Raw genomic sequence first — 18,614 nt, 5'->3', positions numbered from 1 at the left:
TTCGCACAACTAACCAGCAAGTGCACTGGGTCGTCCAAGTAATACCTTACGTGAGTAAGGGTCGAATCCCACAGAGATTGTTGGTTTGAAGCAATCTATGGTTATCTTGTAAATCTTAGTCAGGAAATCAATTATGTTTATCAGTTGAATTATGAATAACCAGTAGAGCATAAATTAAAAGTTACTTGTTGTGTAGTAATGGAGAATATGTTGGAGTTTTGGAGATGCTTTGTCTTCTGAATCTCTGCTTTCCTCTGTCTTCTGATTCACGCACGCACGTCCTCCTATGGCAAGCTGTGTGTTGGTGGATCACCGTTGTCAATGGCTACCTTCCATCCTTCCAGTGAAAACTACGCTCACGCGCTCTGTCACAGCACGGCTAATCACCGGTTGGTTCTCGATCCGGTTGGAATAGGATTTACTATCCTTTTGCATCTGTCACTAACGCCCAGCCTTCAGGAGTTTGAAGCTCGTCACAGTCATTCAATCCTTGAATCCTACTCGGAATACCACAGACAAGGTTTAGACTTTCCGGATTCTCATGAATGCTGCCATCAGTTCTAGCTTATACCACGGAGATTCTAATTAAAGAATCTAAGAGATACTCATTCAATCGGATATAGAACGGAGGTGGTTGTCAGGCACACGTTCATGGTTTGAGGAAGGTGATGAATGTCACAGATCATCACCTTCATCACAGTTAAGCGCGAATGAACATCTTAGATAGAAACAAGCGTGTTTGAATGGAAAACAGGAATACTTGCATTAATTCATTGAGACACAGCAGAGCTCCTCACCCCCAACAATGGGGTTTAGAGACTCATGCCGTCAGAGAATACAAAGTTTAGATCCGAAATGTCATGAGATACAAAATAAGTCTCTAAAAGTTGTTTAAATACTAAACTAGTAGCCTAGGGTTACAAAATATGAGTGGACTATGATGGATGATGCAGATATCCACTTCTGGGGCCCACTTGGTGTGCCGGGGCCCACTTTGTGTGTGCTGGGGCTGAGATTTCGTGCAGAGGCCATTTGTGGAGTTGAACGCCAGTTTTTATGCCAGTTTGGGCGTTCAACTCCAGTTTTTGATCCTTTTCTGGCGCTGGACGCCAGAATTAGGCAAAGAACTGGCGTTGAACGCCAGTTTACGTCGTCTATCCTTGTGCAAAGTATGAACTATTATATATTGCTGGAAAGCCCTGGATGTCTACTTTCCAATGCAATTGGAAGCATGCCATTTCGAGTTCTGTAGCTCCAGAAAATCCAATTTGAGTGCAGGGAGGTCAGAATCCAACAGCATCAGCAGTCCTTTTTCAGCCTGAATCAGATTTTTGCTCAGCTCCTTCAATTTCAGCCAGAAAAATACCTGAAATTACAGAAAAACACACAACTCATAGTAAAGTCCAGAAATATGAATTTTTCCTAAAAACTACTAGAAATAGACTAAAAACTAACTAAAACATACTCTAAACTATATGAAATTATCCCCAAAAAGCGTATAAAATATCCGCTCATCACAACACCAAACTTAAACTGTTGCTTGTCCTCAAGCAACTAGACAAATAAAATAGAAGACTAATAGGTTGAGAAGCAATAATATCTCAGAGTTTTTGATTGAAGCTCAGATCCTAATTAGATGAGCGGGACTAGTAGCTTTTTGCTTCTGAACAGTTTTGGCATCTCACTTTATCCATTGAAGCTCAGAGTGATTGGCATCTATAGGAACTCAGAATTCAGATAGTGTTATTGATTCTCTTAGTTCAGTGTGATGATTCTTGAACACAACTTCTTTATGAGTCTTGGCCGTGGCCCTAAGCACTTTGTTTTCCAGTATTACTACCGGATACATAAATGCCACAGACACATAACTGGGTGAACCCTTTCAGATTGTGACTTAGCTTTGCTAAAGTCCCCAATTAGAGGTGTCCAGAGTTCTTAAGCACACTCTTCTTTTTGCTTTGGACCTTGACTTTAACCGCTCAGTCTCAAGTTTTCACTTGACACCTTCACGCCACAAGCACATGGTTAGGGACAGCTTGATTTAGCCGCTTAGGCCAGGATTTTATTCCTTTTTGGCCCTCCTATCCACTGATGCTCAAAGCCTTGGGATCCTTTTTATTACCCTTGCCTTTTGGTTTTAAGGGCTTTGGCTTTTTCTGCTTGCTTTCTCTTTTTTTTTTTTTTCTTTCTCTCTCTCTTTTTTTTTTTTCTGCAAGCTTTGTTCTTTGCTGCTTTTTCTTGCTTCAAGAATCATTTTTATGATTTTTCAGATTCTCAATAACATGTCTCATGTTCATCATTCTTTCAAGAGCCAACATATTTAACAGTCTTAAACAACAAATTCAAAAGATATATGCACTGTTCAAGCATTCATTCAGAAGACAGAAAGCATTGCCACCACATTTAACTAATTAGAATTTCTCTTATTAAAACTCGAAATTTTATTGCTTCTTATTTAAAAGATCTACTATTTTATTCATGTTTGCTGATGATGAGAAAAATAAACTATAGCTTAATTGGAGATAAAATCAAAATAGACTAATTACTACTATATGACTCCTAAGGTAAAATTAGAATAAGAACAGTTATCACAGAGTTAAGGCTAAGATTAGAACTCAACAACCTTGAGGTTTGGGAAGTGGATGTTCCTCTAGTCTGTGAGGTGCTTGGTCCTTCAAGAGAGAATTTCTGGCGCTTCAGTTCCTTTAAATCACGCCCTTGCTCCTCTTGGAGTAGGTTGTTTTCCTTTAGGGGCCATGATCTTAGTGATCACGGATAAGCACACCAAACTTAGAGCTTTGCTTGTCCTCAAGCAAAAGAAAAAGAAGGAGATGGGTAGAAGGAGAGCTCCTCCCCACCATCCTGGCGTTTGAACGCCCAAACACTGCCTGTTTTGGGCGTTCAATGCCCAATTGCTGCTATCCTGGGCGTTCAACGCCCAGTTGTTGCCCTTTTCTGGCGTTGAACGCCAGATAGCTATCCTTACTGGCGTCCAGCGCCCACTGGATGCCCATTTTGGGCGCTGAACGCCCAAAATGGCCTTGCCAGTAAGCTCCCTATATCTGTTTTGTGTGTAGATTCCTTCTGTAACCCTGTAAACTTATGCAAATGATTCTTTACCTTAGTGTCAGTGAACTTTATATAAACAAATAAAAATAAAAATAGGGCAAAATGCTTAGAGGATTGTTGCCCCATGGCTGGGTTGCCTCCCAGCAAGCGCTTCTTTATTGTCTTTAGCTAGACCTTGCTGAGCTTTTAATCTAGCTTCAGCCTTGAGCATTCTTGCTCAATGTTGCCCTCAAGATAATGCTTGATTCTCTGTCCATTGACAATGAACTTCTTATCAGAATCAATATCTTGAAGCTCCACATAACCATATGGTGATACACTTGTAATCACGTATGGTCCCCTCCACCGGGATTTCAGTTTCCCGGGGAATAGCCTGAGTCTAGAGTTAAACAACAGAACCTTCTGTCCTGGTTCAAAGATTCTAGATGACAGCTTTCTGTCATGCCACTTTTTTTATTTTTCTTTATAAAGCTTGGCATTTTCGAAAGCTGTGAATCTGAATTCCTCTAGCTCATTTAGCTGGAGCAATCGTTTTTCTCCTGCTAATTTGGCATCTAAGTTTAGGAATTTGGTTGCCCAGTAGGCCTTATGTTCCAGTTCCACGGGCAAGTGGCATGCCTTACCATACACGAGTTGGTATGGAGAGGTCCCTATAGGGGTCTTGAATGCTGTTCTGTAAGCCCACAGAGCATCATCCAAGCTCCTTGCCCAATCCTTTCTACGGGTATTTACTGTCCATTCCAGGATTCTCTTTAATTCTCTGTTAGAGACTTCAGCCTGCCCATTGGTTTGTGGATGATATGGAGTGGCCACCTTGTGGCGAATTCCATACCGAACCATGGCAGAGTAAAGCTGTTTATTGCAGAAGTGAGTGCCCCCATCACTGATTAACACTCTAGGGACACCAAACCTGCTAAAGATATGTTTCTGGAGGAATTTCAGCACTGTTTTAGTATCATTGGTGGGTGTGGCAATAGCCTCAACCCATTTTGATACATAGTCAACTGCCACCAGAATATAAGTGTTTGAGTATGATGGTGGGAAAGGTCCCATGAAGTCAATTCCCCATACGTCAAACAACTCTATTTCCAAGATTCCTTGTTGAGGCATGGCGTAACCATGAGGCAGATTACCAGCTCTTTGGCAACTGTCACAATTACGTACAAACTCTCGGGAATCTTTAGAGTGTGGGCCAATAGAAGCCACATTGGAGGACCTTGGTGGCTGTTCGCTCACCTCCGAAATGGCCTCCATATTGAGATCCGTGGCAATGCCATAGGATTCTCTGTGCTTCCTCTCTGGGGACACACCTACGGATAATTCCGTCTGCACATCTCTTAAAGAGATAGGGTTCATCCCACAAGTAGTACTTTGCATCAGTAATTAGTTTCTTTTTTTGTATTCTATTGTACTCCTTGGGTATGAACCTTGCAGCTTTATAGTTTGCAATATCGGCAAACCATGGTGCTTCCTGAATGGCAAATAGATGCTCATCAGGGAACGTCTCAGAGATCTCAAGGAAGGGGAGGGACGTCCCTTCCACTGGCTCTATCCGGGACAGATGATCAGCTACTTGGTTCTCTGTCCCTTTTCTGTCTCTTATTTCTATATCAAACTCTTGCAGAAGCAATACCCATCTGATGAGCCTGGGTTTTGAATCCTGCTTTGTGAGTAGATACTTAAGAGCAGCATGGTCAGTGTACACAATCACCTTTGATCCTACTAAGTAAGATCTGAACTTGTCAATGGCGTAAACCACTGCAAGTAATTCCTTTTCTGTGGTTGTGTAATTTTTCTGGGCATCATTTAAAACGCGACTGGCATAATAAATGACATGCAGAAGCTTGTCATGCCTCTGTCCCAATACTGCACCAATGGCATGATCACTGGCATCACACATTAACTCAAATGGCAATGTCCAGTCTGGTGCAGAAATGACTGGTGCTGAGTGATGCGCATAATCTAGTTATGCTACGATTTAGGAAATTGCACGATCGGCAAAATTCCTTCCGGCAAGTGCACCGGTTATCGTCAAGTAAAAACTCACAATAGAGTGACGTCGAATCCCACAAGGATTGGTTGAGTGAGCAATTCGGATTAGAAGTGTGTTCTAGTTGAGCGGAATCAAGATTGAGATGAGAATTGCGGAATGTAAAATTGGCGGGAAAAGTAAATGACAAGAAATTGAAATGGCGGAATCTTAAATTGCATGAATTAAAGAGCAGAAACTAAATTGCTGAAATTAAAAGGGAATGGGGGTGATTGCATGAATTGAGTTGCAGAATGTAAAGAGAAGATGTAAATCAGAATTGGGGAATTCATTGGGTTATAGGAGATATTGAGATCTCCGAATCAAAACATGTTTATCTCTTCCTCAAGCAATGCGTTCATTGAATTTTGCTTGGCAATCTTATATGATTGGATCCCAATCCCTTGGCTCACCAATTCTCTCAAAAAATGAACAAATTCCCAATCCCTTGGTTTAAATGTTCATAAGAAGAGATGATGCTCGATCACTGATTATACCACACAGTTTCATGAACCACAATTTGGTAGGATTACATGTCACAATATCCATCCAAACCCCAATCCAATTCACTGTGAGAAAGCTTCTCTAGCATGAATCCTCCATTCCTTTCCCAAGGTTCCGAAGGATTCCAATTATGGGTAGTTTCTTTCCCAAGACAACTACCCAATGGAATTAGATCGAGAAGCTTTCTAACAAAATTCAAGAGAAAAGATTGAAGAAGAAGATAAACTATTATTGATTCATTGAATTACAATAGAGCTCCCTAACCCAATGAAAGGGGGTTTAGTGAGTCATAGCTCTAAATTCAATTACAAAGATATGAAAACTAGCTAAAAGTGAAGGTCCAAAAAAAGTCCTTTCTAACTTAAATTCTATCCTATTTATACACTTTCTATATTGAGCTTCTGTTGTGTTTCTTGAGCTTTGAGGCCTCTCCCTGCTTTCCTTTTGCCTTGGGTTTATGATCCATAATCTTGATGAGGCTGCTGATCCAAATTCTGTAACATTCATTGAGCCAACTTAGTGATAATCAAATAATGGCACATGACTCAATAAATTGAAATTTCAGACTCATCAATCCTTCAGGCCCAATCCCATAAACCATGATATTCAATTGGGTTTCATACCAGAGTAAGTTTAAGTTAATGTTTGTGCTCAAAGACTAACTTAAACCGCACTATTTTTGGCCCAGAATCCTTTTCCAAGAGTGGCGTTTAAGTTGCAGTTTAAGCTTAAACTGCAGCTTAAACGCCAGACACTTCCAGTGAGGCCTTTTGTAGAAGCACGTTTAAGCTTCAGTTTAAGGTTAAACTGAAGCTTAAACGTGGAAATGGAAGAAGGCAGCCCTGGAGAGTCATGTAGTCGAACACGTTTAAGCTTTAGTTTAAGGTTAAACTGAAGCTTAAACGTGGATATAGGAAGGGCAGCCCTGGAGGTCGAACACGTTTAACCTCCAGTTTAAGGTTAAACTAGAGTTTAAACGTGGAAATGGAAGGAGGCATCCTGGAGGTCGAACACGTTTAACCTCCAGTTTAAGGTTAAACTGGAGGTTAAACGTGGAAGCTTAGAAGGGTAGCCCTGGAGGTGTCGAACACGTTTAAGCTCCAGTTTGAGGTCAAACTGGAGCTTAAACGTGGAAATGGAGAAAGCAACCCTGGAGGAGAAAACTTGGTCGAACACGTTTAAGCTCCAGTTTAAGGTCAAACTGGAGCTTAAACGTGAAATGGCTCCCTGGTGCACTTCCCATTTCTGGCGTTTAACCTCCAGTTTAAGGTTAAACTGGAGGTTAAACGTGGAACTCCTTCCTGAGTGGCATTCTCATTCTGGCGTTTAACCTCCAGTTTAAGGTTAAACTGGAGGTTAAACGTGGAATGCTTCTTTGGTGAGACTTTCATTCTGGCGTTTAACCTCCAGTTTAAGGTTAAACTGGAGGTTAAACTTCAATTCCAGCATTATATGGCTTGGTAGTTTAAGTTCCAGTTTAAGCTTAAACTGGAACTTAAACTCCACATGTGATATTCAAGCTTCCTTTATTGATTTTGTTGCTTCCTTGCCTAGCCTCTTCTTCCCTGAAATCATCCAAACAATTGCATCAAAGTCTTGCAAAATTTCATGAGAAATCTTCCATTCATAGCATTCAAGTAATATAACTAAAAACTCATGGAATTTGCATCAAAATCTTCATGTTGAATGATTTAAGACAAGCATGACTATTTGGCCCAAATGATTACTTAAGGCTCAAGAAAATGCATAAAACAACTAAAAATAAAAGAAAAAGGCTAGTGAAACTAGCCTAAGATGCCTTGGCATCACAACACCAAACTTAATCCTTGCTTGTCCCCAAGCAAGTTCTGAATTATTGAGAAGAAAGAATGAAACAGAAAGTAAATTCATTAGCCATATCAGTAAGTAATTGACATTGATTAATGGCGTGTTCATGCAGAAAGTTGTTGCAGCATCACTTTATTGTTTCTTAGGTAAGAATGTCACTTTTTATGTTTCCACTAAAACACTGCTTATGGCCTCTTGTTATTCACATATCCTTGGCAAGTTTCTTTTCTTTGTTTTTCTTTTTCTTTGAGCTTATTTGCTCCTTGTTGCTCAGTGTCATGTGTTGCTCAAGCCTTTGGCATTTTCTTTTTCTTATTAGTGCACTACACATATCCACTACAGGCATTTTAGTTCACATTTCTTCTTGAGACATTGGTGCCCAGCACCTCTTTGTGTGACTAAATGTTTTGTATTTAGGTTGCTCTTGATAATGGACTTTTGGTTGATAATCCCGGGTTAGTTAACCCAAGTTACCAAGTGTTGAAACACTCCTCAGAACCTATTCATCCAAGCATATCCTTAATACATAAACACCACAGGCATTTGTCTCAGAAGTTCAAACCATTGGTGCCTAGCTTATTTTCTCAATTTTTTTTTTTTGCTTTTTGGTTGCCCTTTTTCAGTGGCTTTTTCTTCTTCTTTTTCTTTCTTTTTCATGGCCAAAGACATTTATTCATCAAGATCCATAGACAGCATCCTAATTTCCACTAAAAGTGACAATTCTAACTTTATTTCTTAGTGAGCTGACTATTCAATCAAACATGCATACCAACACTTAATCTTATTTGATTTCTTACCAAATGGAATTGAGTTACTTTTGTTCAAACATTTCTTTTATTTTATGGAAACAGAACAAGCATGGCAAGCATTTGTTTAAGAAGATGAAGTTATCCAGACACTTAGACTATCACTTATTTGAAAATTAAACAAACAGACAAACAAAAACTGCAATGACTCAAACTTAAAGCAGGGGTGCATGCAAACTTCAAATATCAGCAATTCAAAGTACAAGTAATTAAGTGACAATACAACCTTTTAGCATCTTCTTTGTTGTTCATCATACTTCCTAGCCTTGGTGTTCTCTTTGATGATGATGTATATTCCTTCCATGAGATTGATTGTCTTCCTGCAAAGCTATTAGAAGTTGCTTGTTCCCCAAGCACTTTGAGAATTGGTTAGCATGCATGGATGTTTGTAGGCCTCTGAACTTAGATTGGTGTGTGAACACGAAACTTAGTTCCTTGCCATGTGCAGCAATTGGGATCATATGCAGAAAACCTCATGTGCTTTTATTAAGAAAATAACTATGAACTAGAAAAAGAAACTATGAACTAGAAATTAAACTATTGTTTAAGTAGTTTCCCTGATTGGTTGGAGCTAGTGACTAGTCATGCTGAGGTAGAAATGTGCTTTTAATGAAGTTTTTTGGTGGAACACCAAACTTAGAATCTCACATTCACCCTTGAATTGTTTTGGTGTGCAACACCAAACTTAGCTCCTTGCAATACAGATAAATCTACTTAACTCTTTTATTGAAATAACTAGAAAAGAAAAACTACCTTCGGTTGGGTTGCCTCCCAACAAGCGCTTCTTTAACGTCATTAGCTTGACATGCTGTTCCTGACTTTCTTCCTCTTCTTCCAGTTTGTTAAGAGGAATGACTTCAAGTGGATAAAGGAGCTAGTTAGTGCCCCTTGTTGTGAATGCTTCTTTCCAGCAAGCTTTCCCTTGTGATTGGCTTGAGTGAACTTGCTTGTTGGCTCAGGAGTTGGATTGTTCTTCGACCTTCTCTTCTTCATGGATATGATCCTTTGTTTCTCGGTCACAATCCTCATTTTGGTGCTTGTTTCTACTGCCTTCACATCCTTGATCTCAGAACTTGGTTGTTGTTGGACAGTTGGAGTATCCTGTTCATCAAAAGCTTCCTGAATTTGTGGTTCAATGAACCCTTCCTCTTTGCAACTCTCTGTGTCATTGGAGTGTGATCTCCCTTGATTGACTTTCTCCCTTTCTTGTTCTTCTGATTCCTCCCTTGGGTTTGCCATGGTATCACTAGAAGAATTGTGGGTAGGGATTTGCTTTGATAGATATCCAATTTGTGCTTCTAGCTTTTGAATGGCAGCACCATGATTTTGTAAGTTGGATATCACTTCTTCCTTAAAAGCTTTCAATTCGGTTATGTCTTGACTCATGGTTGCAAGCATTCCTTCTATCCGGTTTAATTGATCTTGAAATTGTTGGTTCGGATTAAGTTGGGTAGGTTGATTATTTTGGCCATGATATGATGGTTGGGGGTAAGTGTTTTGTGTGGCTTGGTATGATCTTTGGTTGGAGTTTTGGTATGTGGAATTGTTATGTTGGTTGTGGTTGTAAGGTTTGTGGTTTTGTGGTTGGGTTTGTTGGTTCCCCCACCCAAAGTTTGGGTGATTTTTCCATCCTGGGTTGTAAGTGTTGGAATGTGGATCATATGATTGCCTTTGTTGGTTTCCCACATAGTTGGCCTCTTCCCAATCACCTCCTTCAATGCTTACTTCCTCTTGATCTTGTGTGTGTATTGCAGCCACTTGCTTTGTTTCTAATTGCCTGGTAAGCTCTGCTAGTTGCTTGGCAAACACCTTGTTTTGGGCTAGAATTGTATCAACATGGTTCAGCTCCATGACTCCCTTAGTGTTGTGCCTTTCTGATGCATAGTAGTACTCATTCTCAGCCACTGTCTCAATCACTTCAATGGCCTCTTCCACAGTCTTTTTCCTGTTCAATGAACCTCCTGATGAATGGTCTACAGCCTTCCTTGATTCATAAGAGAGTCCATCATAGAAAATACGCAATTGCACCCAATCATGGAACATGTCTGGTGGGCATTTCCTTGTCAAGTCCTTGAATCTCTCCCATGCCTCGTAGAGAGTTTCACCATCTTGTTGTCTAAAAGTCTGAACCTCAGATCGAAGCCTATTGACCTTTTGTGGGGGGTAGAAACGTGCCAGAAACTTGCTTTCCACCTCATCCCATGTTGTTAGACTCCCCCTTGGGAATGATTCCAGCCACTCAGCTGCCTTGTCCCTAAGTGAAAATGGGAACAAAAGCAGTTTATATGCATCTTCCTGGACTCCATTGGACTTCACAGTGTCACAAATTCTCAGGAATTTTGTGAGATGTTGGTTTGGGTCTTCATTAGCACTTCCACCAAATGAACAATGATTCTCCACAAGTGATATTAGCTGTGGTTTGAGTTCAAAATTGTTGGCCTCAATGGGTGGTTTCTGGATGCTGCTACCACAATTCCCAGAGGTTGGGTTTATGTATGAACTAAGAACCCTCCTCTCAGGAATGGCATTGTTTCCATCAGCTCTCTCATGGTTATGAACTTCTCTATCCATGTTGAGATCTAAAGCTTCCTCAAAATTGTCCTCAGATTCTCCTTCAGATTCCTCTTCTCCCACTACTCTCTTCCCTCTTGCTTCCCTTCTCAGTCTATGAAGGGTCCTCTCTGGTTCGGTATATGGAGGAGTTGATGTCTCTCCTCTCCTACCTGTCATACAAGAACACAGCACAGGCACAAACAAGTGAAATACTCTTGGTTAATGGAAGAGTATGGTTAGAGCAATTGAGGAATTAATTCAAACAGTTAGTGAGTCAGTGAGTTAGTTGCTTGAATTTAAAGGCATAAAGAAAGAAAGCATGTAACCGAGTGCAGAAATTAAAATTCAACAAGTAACTTGAACAGAATTAACAAAGCAAGAGAAATTGCTCAATCTAGTTAGCTTCCAATTGGAGAATTGTCAATCGAAAACCAATCCCCGGCAACGGCGCCATAAACTTGATGCGCATAATCTAGTTATGCTACGATTTAGGAAATTGCACGATCGGCAAAATTCCTTCCGGCAAGTGCACCGGTTATCGTCAAGTAAAAACTCACAATAGAGTGAGGTCGAATCCCACAAGGATTGGTTGAGTGAGCAATTCGGATTAGAAGTGTGTTCTAGTTGAGCGGAATCAAGATTGAGATGAGAATTGCGGAATGTAAAATTGGCGGGAAAAGTAAATGACAAGAAATTGAAATGGCGGAATCTTAAATTGCATGAATTAAAGAGCAGAAACTAAATTGCTGAAATTAAAAGGGAATGGGGGTGATTGCATGAATTGAGTTGCAGAATGTAAAGAGAAGATGTAAATCAGAATTGGGGAATTCATTGGGTTATAGGAGATATTGAGATCTCCGAATCAAAACATGTTTATCTCTTCCTCAAGCAATGCGTTCATTGAATTTTGCTTGGCAATCTTATATGATTGGATCCCAATCCCTTGGCTCACCAATTCTCTCTAGAAATGAACAAATTCCCAATCCCTTGGTTTAAATGTTCATAAGAAGAGATGATGCTCGATCACTGATTATACCACACAGTTTCATGAACCACAATTTGGTAGGATTACATGTCACAATATCCATCCAAACCCCAATCCAATTCACTGTGAGAAAGCTTCTCTAGCATGAATCCTCCATTCCTTTCCCAAGGTTCCGAAGGATTCCAATTATGGGTAGTTTCTTTCCCAAGACAACTACCCAATGGAATTAGATCGAGAAGCTTTCTAACAAAATTCAAGAGAAAAGATTGAAGAAGAAGATAAACTATTATTGATTCATTGAATTACAATAGAGCTCCCTAACCCAATGAAAGGGGGTTTAGTGAGTCATAGCTCTGAATTCAATTACAAAGATATGAAAACTAGCTAAAAGTGAAGGTCCAAAAAAAGTCCTTTCTAACTTAAATTCTATCCTATTTATACACTTTCTATATTGAGCTTCTGTTGTGTTTCTTGGGCTTTGAGGCCTCTCCCTGCTTTCCTTTTGCCTTGGGTTTATGATCCATAATCTTGATGAGGCTGCTGATCCAAATTCTGTAACATTCATTGAGCCAACTTAGTGATAATCAAATAATGGCACATGACTCAATAAATTGAAATTTCAGACTCATCAATCCTTCAGGCCCAATCCCATAAACCATGATATTCAATTGGGTTTCATACCAGAGTAAGTTTAAGTTAATGTTTGTTCTCAAAGACTAACTTAAACCGCACTATTTTTGGCCCAGAAACCTTTTCCAAGAGTGGCGTTTAAGTTGCAGTTTAAGCTTAAACTGCAGCTTAAACGCCAGACACTTCCAGTGAGGCCTTTTGTAGAAGCACGTTTAAGCTTCAGTTTAAGGTTAAACTGAAGCTTAAACGTGGAAATGGAAGAAGGCAGCCCTGGAGAGTCATGTAGTCGAACACGTTTAAGCTTTAGTTTAAGGTTAAACTGAAGCTTAAACGTGGAAATGGAAGAAGGCAGCCCTGGAGAGTCATGTAGTCGAACACGTTTAAGCTTTAGTTTAAGGTTAAACTGAAGCTTAAACGTGGATATAGGAAGGGCAGCCCTGGAGGTCGAACACGTTTAACATCCAGTTTAAGGTTAAACTGGAGGTTAAACGTGGAAATGGAAGGAGGCATCCTGGAGGTCGAACACGTTTAACCTCCAGTTTAAGGTTAAACTGGAGGTTAAACGTGGAAGCTTAGAAGGGTAGCCCTGGAGGTGTCGAACACGTTTAAGCTCCAGTTTGAGGTCAAACTGGAGCTTAAACGTGGAAATGGAGAAAGCAACCCTGGAGGAGAAAACTTGGTCGAACACGTTTAAGCTCCAGTTTAAGGTCAAACTGGAGCTTAAACGTGAAATGGCTCCCTGGTGCACTTCCCATTTCTGGCGTTTAACCTCCAGTTTAAGGTTAAACTGGAGGTTAAACGTGGAACTCCTTCCTGAGTGGCATTCTCATTCTGGCGTTTAACCTCCAGTTTAAGGTTAAACTGGAGGTTAAACGTGGAATGCTTCTTTGGTGAGACTTTCATTCTGGCGTTTAACCTCCAGTTTAAGGTTAAACTGGAGGTTAAACTTCAATTCCAGCATTATATGGCTTGGTAGTTTAAGTTCCAGTTTAAGCTTAAACTGGAACTTAATCTCCACATGTGATATTCAAGCTTCCTTTATTGATTTTGTTGCTTCCTTGCCTAGCCTCTTCTTCCCTGAAATCATCCAAACAATTGCATCAAAGTCTTGCAAAATTTCATGAGAAATCTTCCATTCATAGCATTCAAGTAATATAACTAAAAACTCATGGAATTTGCATCAAAATCTTCATGTTTAATGATTTAAGACAAGCATGACTATTTGGCCCAAATGATTACTTAAGGCTCAAGAAAATGCATAAAACAACTAAAAATAAAAGAAAAAGGCTAGTGAAACTAGCCTAAGATGCCTTGGCATCACTGAGACCAGCTTAGCTTTCAGCGTTTCAAACGCCTGCAGGCATGCTGTGTCAAACACAAATGGTGTGTCAGCAGCTAGCAGATTTCTTAGAGGTTTTGCGATTTTTGAAAAATCCTTTATAAACCTCCTATAGAATCCTGCATGCCCCAGAAAGCTTCTGATTGCCTTAACATTGGCAGGTGGTGGTAATTTTTCAATTACCTCTATTTTTGCTTGATCTACCTCTATTCCCTTGTTTGAGATTTTATGCCCAAGAACAATTCCTTCAGTCACCATGAAGTGACACTTTTCCCAGTTTAAAACTAGGTTGGTTTCTTGGCATCTTTTCAGAACAAGTTTTAGGTGATCAAGACAGGAGCTGAATGAGTCTCCATATACTGAGAAGTCATCCATGAAGACTTCCAGAAATTTTTCCACCATATCAGAGAAAATAGAGAGCATGCATCTCTGGAAGGTTGCAGGTGCATTGCATAGCCCAAAGGGCATCCTTCTATAAGCAAACACTCCGGATGGACATGTGAATGCTGTTTTCTCTTGATCCTGGGGATCTACTGCAATCTGGTTATAGCCTGAGTAGCCATCCAAAAAGCAGTAATAATCATGACCTGCTAGTCTCTCTAGCATCTGGTCTATGAATGGTAAAGGAAAATGATCCTTTCTGGTGGCTGTATTGAGCCTTCTGTAGTCAATACACATGCGCCACCCTGTAACTGTTCTTGTAGGAACCAGTTCATTTTTTTCATTATGAATCACTGTCATGCCTCCCTTTTTTGGTACGACTTGAACAGGGCTCACCCAGGGGCTATCAGAAATGGGATAAATAATCCCAGCCTCTAGTAATTTGGTGACCTCTTTCTGCACCACTTCCTTCATGGCTGGATTTAGCCGCCTCTGTGGTTGAACCACTGGTTTGGCATTATCCTCCAATAGGATTTTGTGCATGCATCTAGCTGGGCTTATGCCCTTAAGATCACCTATGGACCACCCAAGAGCTGTCTTGTGTGTCCTTAGCACTTGAATAAGTGCTTCCTCTTCCTGTGAATTTAAGGCAGAGCTTATGATCACTGGAAAAGTGTCACCTTCTCCTAGAAATGCATATTTCAAGGATGGTGGCAGTGGCTTGAGCTCTGGTTTAGGAGGTTTTTCCTCTTTCAGAAGAAAGTTCAGAGGCTCTTTCATGTCCCCTGAATCCTCCAAATCAGGCTGAACATCTTTAAAGATGTTTTCCAACTCTGATTCGAGACTCTCAGCCATGTTGATCTCTTCTACCAAAGAGTCAATAAGGTCAACTTTCATGCAGTCTGTTGATGTGTCTGGATGCTGCATGGCTTTGACAGCGTTCAATTTGAACTTGTCATCGTTGACTCTCAGGGTTATTTCCCCCTGCTGGACGTCAATGAGGGATCGTCCAGTTGCTAGGAAGGGTCTTCCTAGAATGAGAGTAGCACTCTTGTGCTCCTCCATTTCCAGCACAACAAAGTCAGTGGGAAAGGCGAATGGCCCAACTCTGACAATCATGTCCTCAATCACGCCTGATGGGTATTTAGTGGAACCATCAGCAAGTTGGAGACATATCCGGGTTGGTTTAACTTCTTCAGTTAAGCCAAGCTTCCTGATAGTGGATGCAGGTATTAGGTTGATGCTTGCCCCAAGATCGCATAAGGCTGTCTTGGTGCAATCACCTTCCAATATGCATGGTATCAGAAAACTCCCAGGGTCTTTAAGCTTTTCAGGAAAGCTTTTCAGAATGACTGCACTGCATTCTTCAGTGAGGAGAACTCTTTCTGTTTCTCTCCACTCCTTTTTATGACTCAAGATCTCTTTCATGAACTTGGCATAAGAAGGTATTTGCTCAAGTGCCTCTGCAAAAGGAATCTTTATTTCAAGAGTCCTTAGATAATCTGCAAAGCGAGCAAATTGCTTATCCTGCTCCTCTTTCCGGAGTTTTTGAGGATAAGGTATCTTAGCTTTATATTCCTCAACCTTAGTGGTTAAAGAAGCCTTTTTAGAGGGGTTGTTATCAGCACTTGTGTGTGTCTGATCCCTCACTGGCAATTGAATGCCAGAGTCAGAAGCTGGAGTGACGTTAGACGCCAGTTCACTGTCTGTTCCTGGCGCCTGAACGCCAGAAATGTGCCCCTGTTGGGCGTTCAACGCCAGATTCTTGCCCATTTCTGGCGTTGAACGCCAATCCTACCTTGTTTCTGGCGCTGAACACCAGTTTTGGGCATGGTCTGGGCGTTCAGCGCCAGGAACAGACAGTGAACTGGCGTCTAACGTCACTCCAGCTTCTGACTCTGGCATTCAATTGTGAACCATGGTATTGGCACCATGTTCTTGGCGCCATTGCCAGGGAAAGAAAGAGCCATGAATTTTACATAATTAAAGTGTAATCACGATCGCGCGTACCAAGTTGCTCACGTCGCCACGGATTGTTCGAGCCTGGACATCACAATTTCGTGCACCAAGTTTTTGGCGCCGTTGCCGGGGATTGTTTGAGTTTGGACAACTGACGGTTCATCTTGTTGCTCAGATTAGGTAATTTTCTTTTTATTTTATTTTCAAAAATTTTTCAAAAATATTTTCAAAAATCTCTCATCTGTTTTCGAAAAAAAAAATAAAAATGTTTTCAAAAATTTTATTCAAGATTTTTAAGAATGAATTCTAGTGTTTCATGAAGCATGTTGAAGCCTGACTGGCTGTAAAGCCATGTCTCAATTCTTATACTCAAGAGAAGAGCTTCTTTGTCTTTCTTAGCCAATTGGCTGTTGAATGTAAGGAATGTCAGGCGTGTCATGTCTGAGTTACATACTAAAGCTTGGCTGGCTATTAAGCCATGCCTGACCCTTTGATTGGAGCTTTAGAGGATAAGATTCCTGGAATTCATATTAAAAATTTTGGAATCCATATTTTTCCTTTAATTTTCGAAAAATATAGAATAAAAATCCAAAAAAATTAGAAAATCATAAAAATAAAAAATATTTTCTGTTTCTTGTTTGAGTCTTGAGTCACATTATAAGTTTGGTGTCACTTGCATATGCATCTTGCATTTTTCGAAAATATCATGCATTCATAGTGTTCTTCATGATCTTCAAGTTGTTCTTGGTAAGTCTTTTTGTTTGATCTTGATGATTTTTTGTTTTGTGTTGTATGTTGTTTTTCATATGCATTCTTGAATTCTTAGTGCGTAAGCATTAAAGAATTCTAAGTTTGGTGTCTTGCATGTTTTCTTTGCATTAAAAATTTTTCAAAAATGTGTTCTTGATGTTCATCATGATCTTCATAATGTTCTTGGTGTTCATCTTGACATTCATAACATTATTGCATGCATTCATTGTTTTGATCTAAAAATTTCATGCATTGCATAATTTTCATGTTTTTCATAAAAATTTCAAAAATCAAAAAAATATCTTTCCTTTTTTCTCTCATCAAATTCGAAAATTGAGTTGACTTTTTCAAAATTTTTTTTAAATTCAAATTGTTTCTCATGAGTCAAATCAAATTTTCAATTTGAAAATCTTATCTTTTTCAAAATCTTTTTCAAAAATCAAACCTTTTTCAAAATTTTTAGTTATTTTCGAAAATTCCAAAAATATTTTCCAAAAATCTTTTTCTTATTTTTATAACTAATTTTCGAAAATAACAATAGCAATTAATGTTTTGATTCAAAAATTCCAAGTTTGTTACTTACTTGTTAAGAAAGATTCAAACTTTAAGTTCTAGAATCATATCTTGTGATTTCTTATGAATCAAGTCATTAATTGTGATTTTAAAAATCAAATCTTTTTCAAAACTAACTTCAATCATATCTTTTCAAAAATATCTTCTTATCTTATCTTTTTCAAAAATATCTTTTCAAAATATCTATTCTAACCTCCTAACTACTTATCTTTTCAAAATTGGTTTTCAAAATTTGTTTCAACTAACTAACTAACTTTTTGTTTGTTTCTTTACTTTTTCAAAACCACCTAACTAACTCTCCCTCTCAATTTTCGAAAATATCCTCCCCTTTTTCAAAAATTTCTTTTTAATTAACTAATTATTTTTATTTTTTTATTTCAAAAAAAATTTTTCGAAAAATACTAACTAATTTTTCAAAAACCATTTTCAAAAATCACTAACCCCTTTTCAAAAATGATTTTCGAAAATTCCCTCCTTCTCTCTCATCCTATTCTATTTATTCATTCATTAACTAACATCTCTTCCTCACATCATCACCAAATTCGAACCCCCTCTTCTATCTGTGTTCGAATTTCTTCCTCTTTTCTTCTACTCACATAAGGGATCCCTATACTGTGGTATAAAGGATCTCTATTATTATTATTATCATTTTTCTGTCCATTCTTCCTTGTATTATGAGCAGGAGCAAGGATAAGAACATTCTTGTGGAAGCAGATCCAGAACCTGAAAGGACTCTGAAGAGAAAATTAAAGAGAAGCTAAAATACAACAATCCAGAGAAAACCTTTCAGAAATTTTCGAACAGGAAGAGGAGATGGCAGCCGAAAATAATAATAATGCAAGGAGGATGCTTGGTGACTTTACTGCACCTAATTCCAATTTACATGGAAGAAGTATCTCCATTCCTGCCATTGGAGCAAACAACTTTGAGCTGAAACCTCAATTAGTTTCTCTGATGCAGCAGAACTGCAAGTTTCATGGACTTCCATCTGAAGATCCTTTTCAGTTCTTAACTGAATTCTTGCAGATATGTGATACTGTTAAGACTAATGGAATAGATCCTGAAGTCTACAGGCTCATGCTTTTCCCTTTTGCTGTAAGAGACAGAGCTAGATTATGGTTGGATTCTCAACCTAAAGACAGCCTGAACTCTTGGAATAAGCTGGTCACGGCTTTCTTAGCCAAGTACTTTCCTCCTCAAAAGCTGAGC

At 39.3% G+C, this 18,614-nt stretch overlaps 1 non-coding gene across 1 annotated transcript; it reads left to right on the top strand.

Moving 5' to 3' along the window:
- Positions 1–10,276: 10,276 nt before the first annotated feature.
- Positions 10,277–10,380, top strand: LOC148580045 (small nucleolar RNA R71). The gene has a single exon (XR_015899359.1). It is a non-coding gene; the product is annotated as a small nucleolar RNA R71 (small nucleolar RNA).
- Positions 10,381–18,614: the final 8,234 nt, after the last annotated feature.

Source organism: Arachis ipaensis, chromosome B10 (genome assembly GCF_059453495.1).
Source record: "Arachis ipaensis isolate K30076 ecotype BB chromosome B10, ASM5945349v1, whole genome shotgun sequence".
Lineage (NCBI taxonomy): Eukaryota > Viridiplantae > Streptophyta > Magnoliopsida > Fabales > Fabaceae > Arachis > Arachis ipaensis.
This window is presented reverse-complemented; position numbering and strand designations above follow the sequence as displayed.